This window comes from Pleurodeles waltl, chromosome 5, assembly GCF_031143425.1.
Source record: "Pleurodeles waltl isolate 20211129_DDA chromosome 5, aPleWal1.hap1.20221129, whole genome shotgun sequence".
Lineage (NCBI taxonomy): Eukaryota > Metazoa > Chordata > Amphibia > Caudata > Salamandridae > Pleurodeles > Pleurodeles waltl.
This window is the reverse complement of record NC_090444.1, coordinates 764747474-764762147: the sequence shown is the minus strand read 5'-3', so window position 1 is coordinate 764762147 and position 14674 is coordinate 764747474. Positions and strand designations below refer to the sequence as shown.

General features: G+C 43.1%; 1 protein-coding gene across 1 annotated transcript in view; it reads left to right on the top strand.

The window, feature by feature from the left end:
• RIN2 (Ras and Rab interactor 2) overlaps positions 1-14674 on the top strand; it is a 708247-nt gene that overhangs the window by 192796 nt on the left and 500777 nt on the right. Inside the window, exon 3 of the mRNA XM_069234726.1 lies at positions 8500-8583. The gene's annotated coding sequence lies outside the window, so the exon portion shown is untranslated. The remainder of the gene's footprint in view (positions 1-8499; positions 8584-14674) is intronic.

Below are 14674 nucleotides of genomic sequence, written 5' to 3'. Positions count from 1 at the left end.
CAGGTTAGGCTCCCAGGCCTGGAAACAAATATCCTGTGACTGGTTTCAGGGTATCACCCCTCATCAGCCAGGCTAGCTTAAATCCAGTGGCATAGTGAGCAAAAGAATTTATAGCTCTGTGGCAAAAAACAATTTTGTAGATGGATTTCTCCAAATAGCTATAAAATCATACCTTCTTTGGAGTTTCTTTGGAGACTATTCTTGCTCCAGATCTTGCCTAGATACCATTCCAATCAGCAATGCATTTGAAACACAATCCAATGAAGACAGGGGGGCATATTTATGAGAGGGTTGCATCACGTTTGCACCTCACAACATTGTACGTACATGATGCAAACCTTTAAGTCCGTTTTTTTAAGCCATGCAAAGCTGCATTGCATGGCTTTGAGTGGCTCCAAAAATCTGGAGTAAGGCAATGCAGCACAAATCACTGCGTAGCCTTACTCTTCCCTGGGAAGGCGTTCCATGGGCAGTGTAGTGGGTGTTTCCACACACTTCCTATGGATTTTGATGCATTCCCAGTTTTACAAGGACTCTTAAACTTGGGAATGCCCCAAATTCTTATGCCTTCCCAGGAGAAGCATAACAAGAAGAAATATATTTATTTCTCCTTGTTAGGGTCGAGCGTGCAAGCTCTCTAGCCTGCTGTAATCTCTTTGTGGGCTTCTAACCACGCCAACCGCATGCCCATCAGTTTCATTGGTTTGTGGGCTTGTCTTTTAAAAATTGCTTGATTTCATTTGTGAAAGGCATGCATACGTCATGCCTTTTCTGGTGTTTGGCCCTCCTCAAGTGCACCGGCCAACTACTGAAAACATACAAGACTTCATGTTTTCTGCATGGTTTCTGGACTATTATTTATTTTTATTTCCTACGCAGCCCGATCTCGCTGGGCAGTATTCGAGGGCTTTGCATGACATTGACCCAGTCACATGAATAATTGCATACCTGCCGATTTGTTTGACTGCGAGCAAACTATTGTTTCCTTTTGTGTGCTCCTTCACGCTCATGGCATGGCACTTTAAATTGGCTCGCTTATCTAAAACTATATTACTTTTCATTTTCAATTTATGTAGCAAGAAAAGTCCGGTTAGGACTTCACAACACTGACAGCTCTAACTCGAGCAAACGCGAGACCCACTGCAATGCAAATGCTTGTTTTTTTCTGTTTCTATGTGTGCTGCACACTGCGCCACCGGAGGATCATTTTTTTTACGTTCCAGTGGCGGAGTGTTCCAGCCCATAGTTACAAGGCCACGCAAAAGCCACCTAACTTGGCTTTTCACGGCCTTGTAAAAATGGCCCAGTTTCACACATAACACTCTCTATGAGTATTGCTTCGGGTGTTCCCACAAACACCTATGGAACCCGAAGGAATCTGACGCACTCCCAGATTTACAAGTCTGGGAATGTGTCAGATTCCTACGCCACCTCAGGGGGGATGTAAGAATGATGCAACAGGGAAAAATATCTTTGTTTCTCCATGTTTTTTTCCCCTTTCTATGTGTGTTGCACTCTTATGATTGTTTTTGGGCGGGACAGTGTCCCTTCCTGCACAAAAACAATTATCCCTGTATCGCAGGCATCCTTGCACTATGATACAAGAGTGGCTGCATTGGCCCAAGGCAGCAATTTGTGCACCAGTGCAGGGGGAGAGGACAGAAATGCACCTGTAGATACAATGCATTTCTGCCCTTTCACTGTGGCACAGGGCGGCACAGCAAGACACTTGTTGTGCCCACTGAGCCAAGGGCCTCCTAAATGAGGCCCTAAATATGCTCTCTCTTCCTGCCAGAGTCCACTTCAGGGTCTGTTGTATGAGGCACTCCATTTGAATATTTATATCTGTATTTCTGTGGGGTTTTCTGCATGCTGCATTGTTTTCTATATCATTAAGTGGAGATGGTTCTTTTGGGCTCCCCTTTGAAGCAGCTTTACCTGTCTTGCCAGACTATTGTTTGTCCAAAAGAAAATGTATAATGTACATACAAATGACGGTTATGAGCAGCAGGTTTTAGCTATTACTCTGTTAAATTGCCATTCACATTTTGCTTCTGCCCACTAAAGCGAACAATATGGGTCATTGACTTAACCCACTTTACCATTGGCTTCTTTTACCTCGAGTGACTGCACAAATTATCTTCACGTGGTTCGCTTCCGCTTAACGAGTTTGCTTTTTTATTATATTTAATTTACTATTAACTTTATTTTTTCTGCACTTTGGCGCCCTTGTTAGGAAGGCGATTTATATTCGGTCTCCTATTCAGAGTTACTGTTTTAAAGTGTTAAAAGTCTTTAAATGACATCAAACCACTGTAGCTGCTTGTGATCTGGGTGCTTGGTTAGGTGGTGATTCGTTCTTGCCTCCTTCACAAATATTAAAAATAGTAAAATGCATGGTGCAGCTACTCAAGGCATATTATAAAAAAAAAACTAGTTAAAACAGTCCCACCAGTGAATGTAATATGCGTTTAAAATTTGTTTTGCAATTATATGGCGGGTATGTTTAGGTGGCGGCATGTTCTTTTTTTCCTCTTTCTGTCACATGAGTGCATTAAAACAAAATAAATAACCATCTCATCTGCATGCCAATGGCAGGCCTATTTGCGTTGCGAATAGTTGCCCTTGTTTGAATTAATTGTTCGTATTTATATCATTTTTGAATTTAGGAGGAAATGGCCTTCACAGTTTGTTTGGGCATGTCTTGGATGTTTTTCACAAATGCAGGTGTTGTATTTCTTCCTTTCGCACGGTCTGATCCTTTGTCTTGTTAACATTGATAGGTCTTTTTTTCGTAATGAATTATAGATGAGAAGATTTGAGATTTCAGGGCGTTATTTCTGGTAGTTTACAGATAGTGACGGGAGTATTAGTCTTTGATATGCTTCATGTTAAAGTGTTGTGTGTATTTATCAGAAGCAAAGGATAAGTCATTTTTACAGCCTTGCATTTGGTATCATTTGTTGTTATTTGAGTGGAACTGTCTTTTGACAGCAGCATGACATCTTTTGAGAAATGGGGATCTCTTTTGAACACGATCATCTAATTTCCATCGCATTCTTCTTGCATTACATATATGTCTGATAACATGGCTGCAGATTAAAGTTTTACGTGCAGTTAAAGTAAAATCTTTTGTACTAATATTTCCTACGTCTGGTCACAAAATTCTTGAACAATGCATTTCCTCTAAGTCGAACCTGTTTTGTGAAAACTGTTACGTCCAATATTAAGATTGCATTGATCGACTGTTCTAAACCTAGAGGGGTGGAATTTGGTAACTATATGTTACTGTTCGAATGTCCTGGGGCACTTATGATGAGTCAGGTCACTTGAAGGATCTACGTAATCAGTTTTGCCTTACGCACATTTGTTCTTGATTCCTTTCCTTTTTATTCTCTTAAAAGTGCCCATTGTTATAAGGAATTTCCTGTTACTTGAGCTCGGAAACTCCCACACCTTTAATAGATGCCTACAGCTTATTAGACTAAGTTGAACCCTTAGTAGAGCATACAATTTCCCCTCTCCCAGTTTCCTGTTCTCTATGTCCATCAGTGTCCCTGGCAGTGTCTAACACTACTTTCTTTGTCCAGAGCTTGTTCTGAGGTAACTAATTAAAACTCGGTGTGTACGCAATACATTCACTACTTTTACAGTCGACTAAAAACTTAATTTTCAGTTTAGATCTGTGATCTATTCCGATTTGTCTGATTATTATTATTTGTTCTGAAGAAGGGAATGGTTTATTAATAAGAATGAGGACATTGGCTGTAGTTTGAATGCTGATCATATTGTGGGTGGTTTGGGATTTTAGTAGGGCTCTGAGTAGCCAATCAAGAGGTGATATGCTACCCAAAACCTCAATGTGAACGATTCACTAAGTGGTTCCTGCTGGCAGGTGTTCCTCCTGAATTTCCAGGAGGATGTCACACCTGTTCTTAACAAAAGCTTTGTGGCTCTGGCAGAACATGAGGATGAAGGAGAAGGGTGCCTTAACCACAATGCACTGGTGCAGCAGTAGAATATGAGTTATGTCAACGTTTCATTTAAACAAAAAAGTCTAATCCAGTATTTACCTGTGATGCAGCAACGAAATAGTGGCTTATTCTTTCTAACAACGTAAATTACTGATTAGAACCAGGGGCTGCTTCCCGGTGTTGTGCTAGGTTGGAACCAGGGGCATAGCTTGGTCAGTAAGATTGGGAGGTCGGGACGAGCTTCAGATTTCCCAAACACATTGGCTTAGATTTAAGAGGGCCTAGCGCCATTCCAACTCCACATTAGCATCATTTTTTTTACGCTAATATGGTGTTGTAAGGCCAACGCCATGCCATATTTACAAAGTGTGCAATGCAATGTATTGCGCCACTTTGTAACCCCTTGCGCCACATTATGCCTGCACTAATCATAATGTATGCAAGGGTGGGCATTCCAGTGCTGGTGGGGAGGGGTGAAAAAGGCGCAAAGAAATCTAAGATATTTCTTTGCTTCATTTTTATTGCCATTTTTATTTTCAATGGGCCTCTGGGTGCTTTGCATGATTAGCGTCAAACTTTTTGATGCTAATCCTGTGAAGTGCCGAACTAGCATAAAAATTATGATCCTAGTTCCCTAACTACCGCCATGGTGCACAGTATTGTAAATACGGCGAACACATGGTGGCTTTAGAGGGGTACTAAGGTGCGCAAGAAAAGTGGCGCTGCAGCTAGTGCAGTGCCACTTTTCATAAATCTGCCCCGTTGTATGAGAAGCAGGACATATGGGGGCTCAAGTGGTAGTGGAAAGATAGAGGGGGCGGATTGTTAGGGGCACTTAAAAAAACACATATTTCAAAATAATCCACATTTATTAAGACCTTTAAAACAGAGACGAGAGAGAGAAAGTGTGTGCATGTTTGTCATTGTGGGCATGTAGAAATCCCAGGTGAAATCTGACAGACACTTCATCATATCCGACTGAAAGCCCTTGTACGCAACTGCATACTACTGAATATTTTTTAGGGGCGATATAACACCCCAAACATCCCCCAAGAAGCTGTGCCCTTGGGCTTGGTGATGCACACTTGTGGTTGCGAATGGCAGCCCCAGAGTCGTGCTGGCCCCTCTCACGACAAATGGGGGTCCCCACAAGTTCACTTGGTTCCTTGGTTGACTGCCCCAATGAACCACTAAATTCCTTTTATGTAGGCCAAGAGTGCTGTGAAAAGAGCTGCAGAACTTTCACAAGTTGATCACTATGCTCTACTCCTATGACATGGGATACAACTCTGCCATTCTACTGCTCACCAGTTGGGTACGTTGCCACCACCGCACTCATGTTCCACAACTCTAGGTGAGGGCAGTAACCCAACCCATTCTGACGGAATTGCTTTTGGCCCCCCTCCCAGTCTCAAGTAGACAGCAGTCCATCGGGGTACAGCCTCCATGCACCATGGCCTATGCACAGAAGCATGATCTGTGCATGTTGTATGGCCAATTTAATAACCAGGGTTGCAGACCCACGTGCATCTGGGCTAAGGTGCACATTTGTTCGCATGCAAGGGAGGTTTCTGTCCCAACACAACTCTTATTGTGGCCAGGGGTTTCTACACAGCTTCAGAGTGGCCTCTGGTTTCAGGACGGATGCCCCTTAATCTGCACTCCCTACCACACATTTCTTTCTTGTGGCCTTTTCTTTTTTTGACTTGGCTGATGATTGCCTGATATTATTATTCATTTAAAAGTGCTCGTTGTTGTTAGAAATGTCCTGTCACTGCAGTTAAAAACATCTTACTCACCTTTAATAAGTGCCTTCATCCTATTAGACAAAGGTTAATACATAGTTTAACATACAATTTCCCTCTCCCTGCTTCCTGTCCCTTATTCCTGTCACACTGTCCCTGGCAGTGTCTTAGACTACTTTCTTTGTCTAAAGGCTATTTTGGAAAACTACTGTGAACTAGATTTTTACTTAGTTTAAATCTGTGCTTCATTCTGATTTGGTAGATCAAAATGTAATGCTCTAACGTAGAATATGATTTTGGAATGAGAGTAATGACATTGTCTCTGATTTCGTTACTTTTTACAATGTGGCAGGTTTAGAATTTGGTCAAGCTTTGAAGAGCCAATGAAGCATATGGAAACAAAAATGGTAATGTGCCGGGTCCACTAAGTATTTACAGTTACTAGATGTGTGCCATATGATCGACTTATTCCAGAATTTCACCCCTATCCACAAAAAAAGGCTTTGCAAATCTGGCCCAATACAAAGATGCGGGAGAAGAGTGTCATAAACACAGCAGCAACAGTGTTGCAAGAAATAGTGCACAAGTTGTGTCAAAGTATCATTGAAGTAAACAAAACCAGTCTGATCCGCTATCTAGGTGGATTACAGATCTCACTCATGATGTAGGGTATTGGACCACATACATGACCGCCAGAGTCATGATGATGACTGGTTGGTAAGTGTTAACGCTGATTTTATTAATGAATATTCATGTATTCAGCATGTTGAAATTGCGTAGAAAATATAACTTAGAGAAAAATAATGCACACATTTGAAGGTGGGCCCACCTGAGTGGCCACCAGTTTTCATGGAGTGTATTTATTAATAGCTTCTTAATATGAAATGATGAGCTTATGTTTGATTAATGTAGTAATATGTCATATTAAGGGTAATGTATTATGTATTAGCTTTATTAATTGGAGGCCTTAACTTAGCGAGGTCTTGGCCTAGTTGCACGGTTCCAAGTCAAGCTACAATTCTTAGGCGTTTAACAAAATGTCTGCTTACAGAATTAAATTGTGATTTTCCACTGTACTGTCCAAGTGCTCATAGCTAAAAGTCTTTCTCATGAGAACTGCTTGCTAGAAGATGCTGTACTTGCTAATGTAACAATGTTTAATGTAATGAGTGTAAGGCTGACCTTCCCAGGAGGAGACAATGGATCCACTGACTGGAGTATAAGCGGCAACAATATTGATACCTGACGAGCCGAATGACGAGAGCGGGAGAAGAGGAGCCAATCACCGACATTGTGAACCATGTGCTAGTAAAGTTATAGATTTGAAGTTTTAGTTTTGTTCTCCTGACCAATTAGGATGTGGGAAGTAGCTTTAGGAAATCTAACTTAGCCGGACTGCACTGAGAGAAGATAAGCCATTCTCCCCATTCTTCTTGAGAGTTTAGCTCTATTCTGTAAAACTGCTTAAAAAGACTGCTTTTCTGAACTTTGATGCTGAATCCTGATACCTCGCTGACCAGACTGAGGTCCTGATGACGAAGACTATCTTAGCTTGGCGATCCAACTGAAGAGTGGTATACTATCACTGATGATGTTTGCTATGTTTATTTGCTTTTGTTTCTAGGTACCAGCTGCTATTTTGATAGAGGCATAGTTTGATGTTTTTCCAAATTTGTGTTGACTAAATTGTTTTGCATTAAGCCCAAACATGCTATTGTAATCTGGTGCTAGTTAGGGAGCTCACTGATGAAGTTCGCTATATGAAATAACAGCTGATGTCTTTTCTTCGCTGAAACTAAATGTATGTCATATTCTTGCTGTTAATCTGTACTGTAGCTTTAGAATGTGTAGTAGCTCAAGCTTTGTTTAGATTGCTTTTCTTTTGCTGCTTTGGACAGCCAATTTATTTCTGTATGTTTATCAATTGATTTTGAGATTGACCTACGTTACGTTAGCATTATTAATATAGAGAAATAAATATTCTTACTTTTACATAACGGTGTGGTTATTCATGACTGCAAGGTCATGGTGTGTGACAATTTCTGACTCCTATTGATTACTAATGTTATTGATTGTTATTGGTTATTGATCTGCATGTACGGGATATATGGTGGTAAAACCTCGAAGCGAGTCAAAAGGTTAATCAATCTATTCGCGTCTCCCTTGTAACTTTACTTATTAAGGTCTGATGCGCTAACATAAGCAAACCTGTATTGGAGGCTGTAGCATATAATGGCCCCATGGTGGAAGGCACAACATATTGAGCCCTATGGAACTCTGCTGCTGCCTAGTCACATAGTGATCATTGGGTTCTAGAGTGCCCCGATGTTCATACTGCTTCCTCGCCATTTAAGTCTTCTAAGGAAACTGGCTATCCCCTTAGTGTCATAAGACAGTTAAGGAAAGGTGTTGCGGAATTCACGGAACATCTTTTCTGGCAGAGGTTTATTAAAGTACAGTGTTGAGGAAATTATAGCCCCGTTTAGTCAGGTAAAAATTTGTGTCTCTTCAAACTCAGTACAGTTCCACACTGTTCATTAAATGTATGTTGTGCTTCGCATACAAACTATTTAAATGGATCATCTCAAAAAGTAAATCATTTAATATTTTTCTGTAACTATCTTGCTGTCTACGTTAGTTATATTAGCCACTCCTAATCTTCCACTTCAGTGGCTAATCAATACTTTAATTTAAGTTGGCTCCTCTCTTCCTCAAGTTTTTAATGCTAATCTATGAATAATTTGAGGTTCTTAATTATGTCTATATATTTTTTTTACAAGGTGACAACCTGGAGCTGCTGTTCTTCACTTGATTTCTAAGAGGAGAGTCTGCAAAATCAGCACCTTGTGAATCAGGTGACAGTGGTAAGATAATTGTTTCTTGCTGCACTGGCAGCTGTTAAGTGTATTCTTTGTTATGCTTAGTGTGTGTGCCCCATAAAGATGAACATACAGACCCTGAAAACTCACAGCCTAACAACAAGCAATGGCAAAGCCAATAGGTCTCATCTCTGGGAACTATTAGCTTTGCCAAGACTTTTTAGTGAAGTAGTGCAGCCTGGCTAAAGGAGAATAAAAATAAATATGACTCGCTTGCTTTTGTAGGTGCGGGCACTGTACATATGCATGCCTACAAAATTACATGTTTTAAAAAATGTTTTACCAATCCAACTTGGACTGTTGGGAACGCAATCCTCGGAATATGGCTTAAGCCAGGCTTGATCAAGTTAGATCCAAAAATGTCAGTGCCAATCCTGACTTTCAAGTTACCTATATAAGAATATTTTCATGCAGCAAAACCCAAATTAGCTAATTTACACTTGAGAGGCTATCCTGTAAAGTTAGCATGGAGCTTGGCTTTCACCAGGTATTTCCTTACTATGTAATGAAGCCATGGTCTAACATATGATAGTATTTTTCAAATTAAAATGTACAATTCTCTTCAGTTCTCACATGATCTCTACTGAGGTGCTCTTGAAATTGTATTGTAGTTTTTAATTTAATCTGATACTTTCAATGAGCTGTGTCCTATATTAGGGAAATTATTCCTGAGTTGTTCTCTGTGTCTTTAAGGGGTGATCATTATTACTTATTTGCATTCTTTATGTTGCCTCACTTACATTTTCCCCGCATGGATGTCCCTTAAAATAAAGTTAGCAAATGTATGTTTTGGTCCTGCTTGAGACAGCACATACAATGTGACACACAATTTTATTCTTCCTAAAAAATGTAAATAGATCTTAGAACCCCCCCCACATTACTCACTGATGATAGGCTTGCTTGTTGCTCTCCTTTTGCTTGCTTTTATTGGTCAGCAACAGCTGGTTTCTTTTTGTTGGTGTCACTCGCTTCAGATAGCTTTGTGAGGGTTTTGGTTTCACTTCTGTAGATTCATTATAAAAAGTATTGGCTAAAGCGGAAAGATCTTGCGCGTCAATGCTTTTTTTTTGCCATCCAACCACTGCAGAGTTAGGGGACACTGCAAAATTTTTAATCACCCTCACTACCCTCAGAGGTGGGTGTAGAAGCCAGTCTACAATAAAACATGCACCTAATTAAATAAGTTGCTGGACATAAACAAAGGATATTTCTGGTTAGATTGTTTGAACATGTAAGGGCTCATTCAACAAATGTCATCTACAGTCTGTGTGCTGCAATGTTAAGACGCCCTTTGCCATTGTCTATCTGATAAATTGTTGAACCTCATGTGTGATGTGCCACTCATCTTCTGTTCCAGCGCTGAGACTCTCATACAGCTCTGCAGATGGGTGATATACCACACTTCATCTGTTCCAGCTGTGAGACTCTCAAACAGCACTTCCAGTAGGTGATGTGCTGCACATCTTTTGCTCCAGGGTTGAGACTCCCACACAGCTGTGCACCTCGTGTGATGTGTGTGATGTCCCAGACATTGACACTGATGCAGAGTCCGTCAACCCTGGCGGATAAAGCCCCCAGTGTCCTCTGAGGTTGATCAAAGTTGCACCCAACTGTCGTAGAGGCTCCTGTTCCTCCACTTCCTCTTTCTCAATAATGGCACACTCTTCGTTCCCTGTTTGGTACTGATTCAGATTGTGATTATGATGACAGGGATGAGATTGGCCACCCTTATCATGAGGAAAATTGGTATGACAACCTGCAAACGAATAGTGGCCTTGCTACCTCCCTTGTGTCTCGTCTCCTCTAATCCCCTGGATCTGCCACTGAAGAGCATGCAACATTCACCATGGTTATGCATAGGGTGACCAAAGTCCTTGACCTCCAGCTCGCCACCATGGAGGTCAAAACCAATGTACTTACAGAGGTTCTTCAGCAAAGGCAGGCAGTGACTGAGCCACTCTTACAATTTAACGAGGCCTTTATGTATACTTTTTGGGGACATGAGGCTCACTTTCTCTGGTACAAAAGGCAACCACCAAAATACACAATACCTCCTCCCTTCTCCCAGCGCCTGCACTTGAAAACTTAGTGGAGTAGGTGACTGGTAGGAAGACAAAACCCAACACTTCCTCAACAACTCCCCTTGGCAGTGAGACGAAACAAGTGGAGACATTTGAGAAGAGGGTTTTCTCTTTCATCAGCTTGGCGCTGAGGTCCCTGGATGCTAGCTTTGGGTGCTTTTTTCACACCCTTTGGTACTTGGTGGCTCAAGTCTTCTGAGGTGCGCCGATGATCTTTGACTGGTCCACGCCAGGCCATACAGGTCGGTCATGATGCAGCCAAGTTCTCAATTGTGGTTTGGATATTGAATGGGCCATTGGTACCACTGTCACCATTCAAAACCACACCTGGCTGCGGTCCACCGTTTTATCTGATGATATCCAGTCATCCCTCATGGAAATGACATTTGACAGGACTTGCCTGTTTAGAGACGAGACAGGCCCTCCTCTCAAGTGGTTGAAGGAAACCAGAGCCTGGCATGCTCCCCTTGCTTATCTACCACACTTTACCTACTGCAGTAGCCCTACAGCCACTTTTGCGGCTTCGAGAGAGGCACCCCATACCACAAACCAATCCTACCGCCACAAGGTGCCCAGCAGTTTCATGATTGATGCCAGGATGCCCTCTGCCTTGCGGCGAAGGTCACCAGACTACCCAATCCACTACCCCATTGCTGCAGCCCCACCCACCAAACCCCTTTGAAAATACCTTTAGTGGACCATAGCCACCTGGCAGAAGGCAGGATCTTACTGGTTTGGCAGGCCATGACATAGGGCAGATGGGTCCTGCAGATCTTTTGGTGAGGTTTTATCCTACTTTCTATTCTTTTGCCCCCTAACCTTAAACCGCCCCCACAGCAACTGAAGAAGGACCCTCTCTTCCTTTTGTAGTAGCAAGCCCTTTTGGCTAAAAGGGCTATTGAGAGGGTGGCAGTGCCAGAAGTAGGATGCAGCTGTTATACCCACTATTTTCTGGTGTCCAAGAAGGACAGAGGCCTTTGTCTTATTTTAGGCCTGTGCCCTCTCTGGAAAATGCTTTCCTACCTCCTGTGGTCTTGTCTGCCCTGGAGACTGGATAGTGGCATTGAACTTGCAATTTCCTGGCCTCTGGTTCATGGTGGGCCAGGAGCTTTTCCAGTTCGCTCTGCTACCCTTTGGCCTCCCCACTGCCCTTCGGGTGTTCACAAAAGTGATAACCATAGTAGCTGCACTCCTTTGGAAGTGCCAGTCTTCCTCAAGGACTGGCTTTTGAAGTCATGCTCACCCTAGGCAGTCATCAACCACCTTCAGACTATGGCGAACCTCCTGTCTTCTTTGGGGGTTCACTATCAACGTGTCAAAGTCACACCTGACTGCTTATCAGCCTCTTCCCTTCATTGGAGCCTTTCTGGACATGGTTCAGTTTCTTTCTGTGCCTACCGGATGATTAATGCAATTACACCCAAATGAGGTGCATGGACTCTTCTGCTTATGGGAAGGACCCTGGCTCAATCTCTTCACCACCAAGAATACACATCAGCACTTCTGCACGAATGAGTTTCCAAGGCATTTCTCACATGGAAACGCATTCCACCATGAGGGAAACTCTGGATTTCTGTATGCCTTTCCGCTGATACCACACCTGCCCGAGTTCTCAAGAAGATCAGGACCGACCGAGTCCAATTCATCCTAGTGGCTCTTGATTGGGCACATAAATATGGTATCTAAAGCTCCTGGGCTTGAGCATCTGTCCTCTACACATCCAGGAGTACCTGCTGTCTCTGAAGCAGGGTAGAATTCTGCACCAGGGCCTTCCCAATCTCTGCCTTCATCCTTGGAGATTGAGTGATGACAGCTATGGTATTCTGTGCTCTACCTCACTCCTCTAATGAGGAGGGGAGTCACCATTGCATGGACCCCAAGAGAGAGCAGAGCATTTACATAGATTGTGTTAAAGAGCATGGGGTAGACAATCAGATCTTTGTGGCGTTCTCTGGAGTGAAAAAGGTAAGGCTGCGTAGAAGAGAACCTTTTCCCTGTGGCTCAACTCTGCATTAGGATCTGCAATATTCTTTTTAAAAAGCAGCCTTTGGAAGGACTGCATGCTCATTCTACCAGGGCCAAAGCTGCTACCACTGCATTGGCACGCTGAGTCCCAGTCCTGGACATTAGCTTGGTGGCTACTTGTGCATCCCTCCCTATGTTCAAGAAGCACTATTGTCATTTTGCCCCCTTGGTCCTATAATACTTTCAGACACGAGTTCAACCACAGACCCACCTCCAAGTAGGTACTGCATTGGTATATATTCAAAATGTGAGGAATCTGTGGCTAGAGGTCTCTGTCAGAAATGCAAATGACTTACTTTCAATAACACTCTTTCAGATAAAGACTCAGTCTAACCACATATTTCTCACAGACCCTTCTATCTTCCCTAATCTGTGACTGTACTCTGTCCATTAATACGATCCCAAATCTACGCATCTGCACACTGGTCACACCAAATTGTTTTTGGGGCTTTCAGTCTAGGACCTGTAAATTATTGAAAGCAACTGACATCAATGTGCAGGAGTAGTGCCTATATAGGCTCCACACATCATTTCTGAAGTGGAACAGCATCAGTGCAGACCTGCGCTGTGCCACCTACTTTCCAGATCCAGTCTGAGGCCTTGGGAATATTCAAAAGGTGAGGAATCTGCAACTAGATAGAGTCTCCACCCAAAAGAGCGTTACCAAAGGTAAGTAACTGAGCCTCTCACAGAGGTTTGCCGATGCACCCTGTGTGATGTGCAGCACATCTTCTGTTCCAGCTCTGAGGCTGTCACACAGCTCCAACGATGCACCTCATGGGTGATGCCTCCCTCATCTTCTGTGCTAGTGATGAGACATTCACCCAGCCATGTCGATAAATGATGTGCCACACATCTTCTATTCCATCTCTGAGATTTTCACACAGCTCTGCTGATGCACCTAATGTGATGTGCCTCTCATTTTCTGTTCTAGCACTCAAACTCACCCAGCTCCATCGATGCATCTCCTGTGCGATGTGCTCCGTATCATCTGTTCCAGCACTGAGACCCTCACACAGCTCTGCCAGTAGGTGATGTGCAACACTTTTTCTGTCCCAGAGCTGAGACTTTCACATAGTTAAGCTGATGTACCTCATTTGTCATGTACTACTGCACATCTTCTGTTACAGTGCTGAAACTCTTGCACAGCTCTGCCGATTCACTTCATGTGTGATGTGCAGCACATCTTTAATACCATTGCTCAGACTTTCACACAGCTCTGCTGATGCACCTCATTTATGATGTGCAGCACATCTTCTGGCCTAGCACTGAGACTCTCACAAAGCTCTGCTGATGCATCTCATGTATGATGTGTGACTAATCTTCTGTTCCAGCACTCAGACTCTCACACAGCTCTGCCCATGCATCTCTTGTGTGATACGCCATGCATCTTCTGTTCCAGCACTGAGACTCCAGCTCCACTGATGCACCTTTGTTTAATGTGCTGTTCATCTTCTGGTCCTGCACTCAGACTCTAACATGGCTCTGCCGATACACCTCATTTGTGATGTGCTGTGCTTCTTCACTTCCAGCACTGAGGCTCCCACCCACATCTGCTGATACACCTCATGTTCGATGTGCAGCTTTTCTTCCGTTCCAGCGCTGAGACTCTCACATAGCTCTGCTGATGCATCTAATGTGTGATGTGCAGCACGTTTTCTGCACCTGCACTGAGACCCTCACATAACGCCACTGATTCATCTCATATGTGATGTGCAGGTCATCTTCTTTTCCACTTCTGAGACACCCACACAGCTCTGCTGATGGTCCTCATGTGTCATGTACCACTCAGCTTCTGTTCCAGGGCTTAGATTCTCACACAGCTCTAGCCTGCACCTCATCTGTGATGTGTCGCACATCTGGTGTTCTGGAGCTGAGACTGTCGCATAGCTCTGCCTATGGACATTATGTGTTGTGTGCCATTTATTTTCTGTACCAGAGCTGTGGCTCTCAGATAACTGTGCTGATGC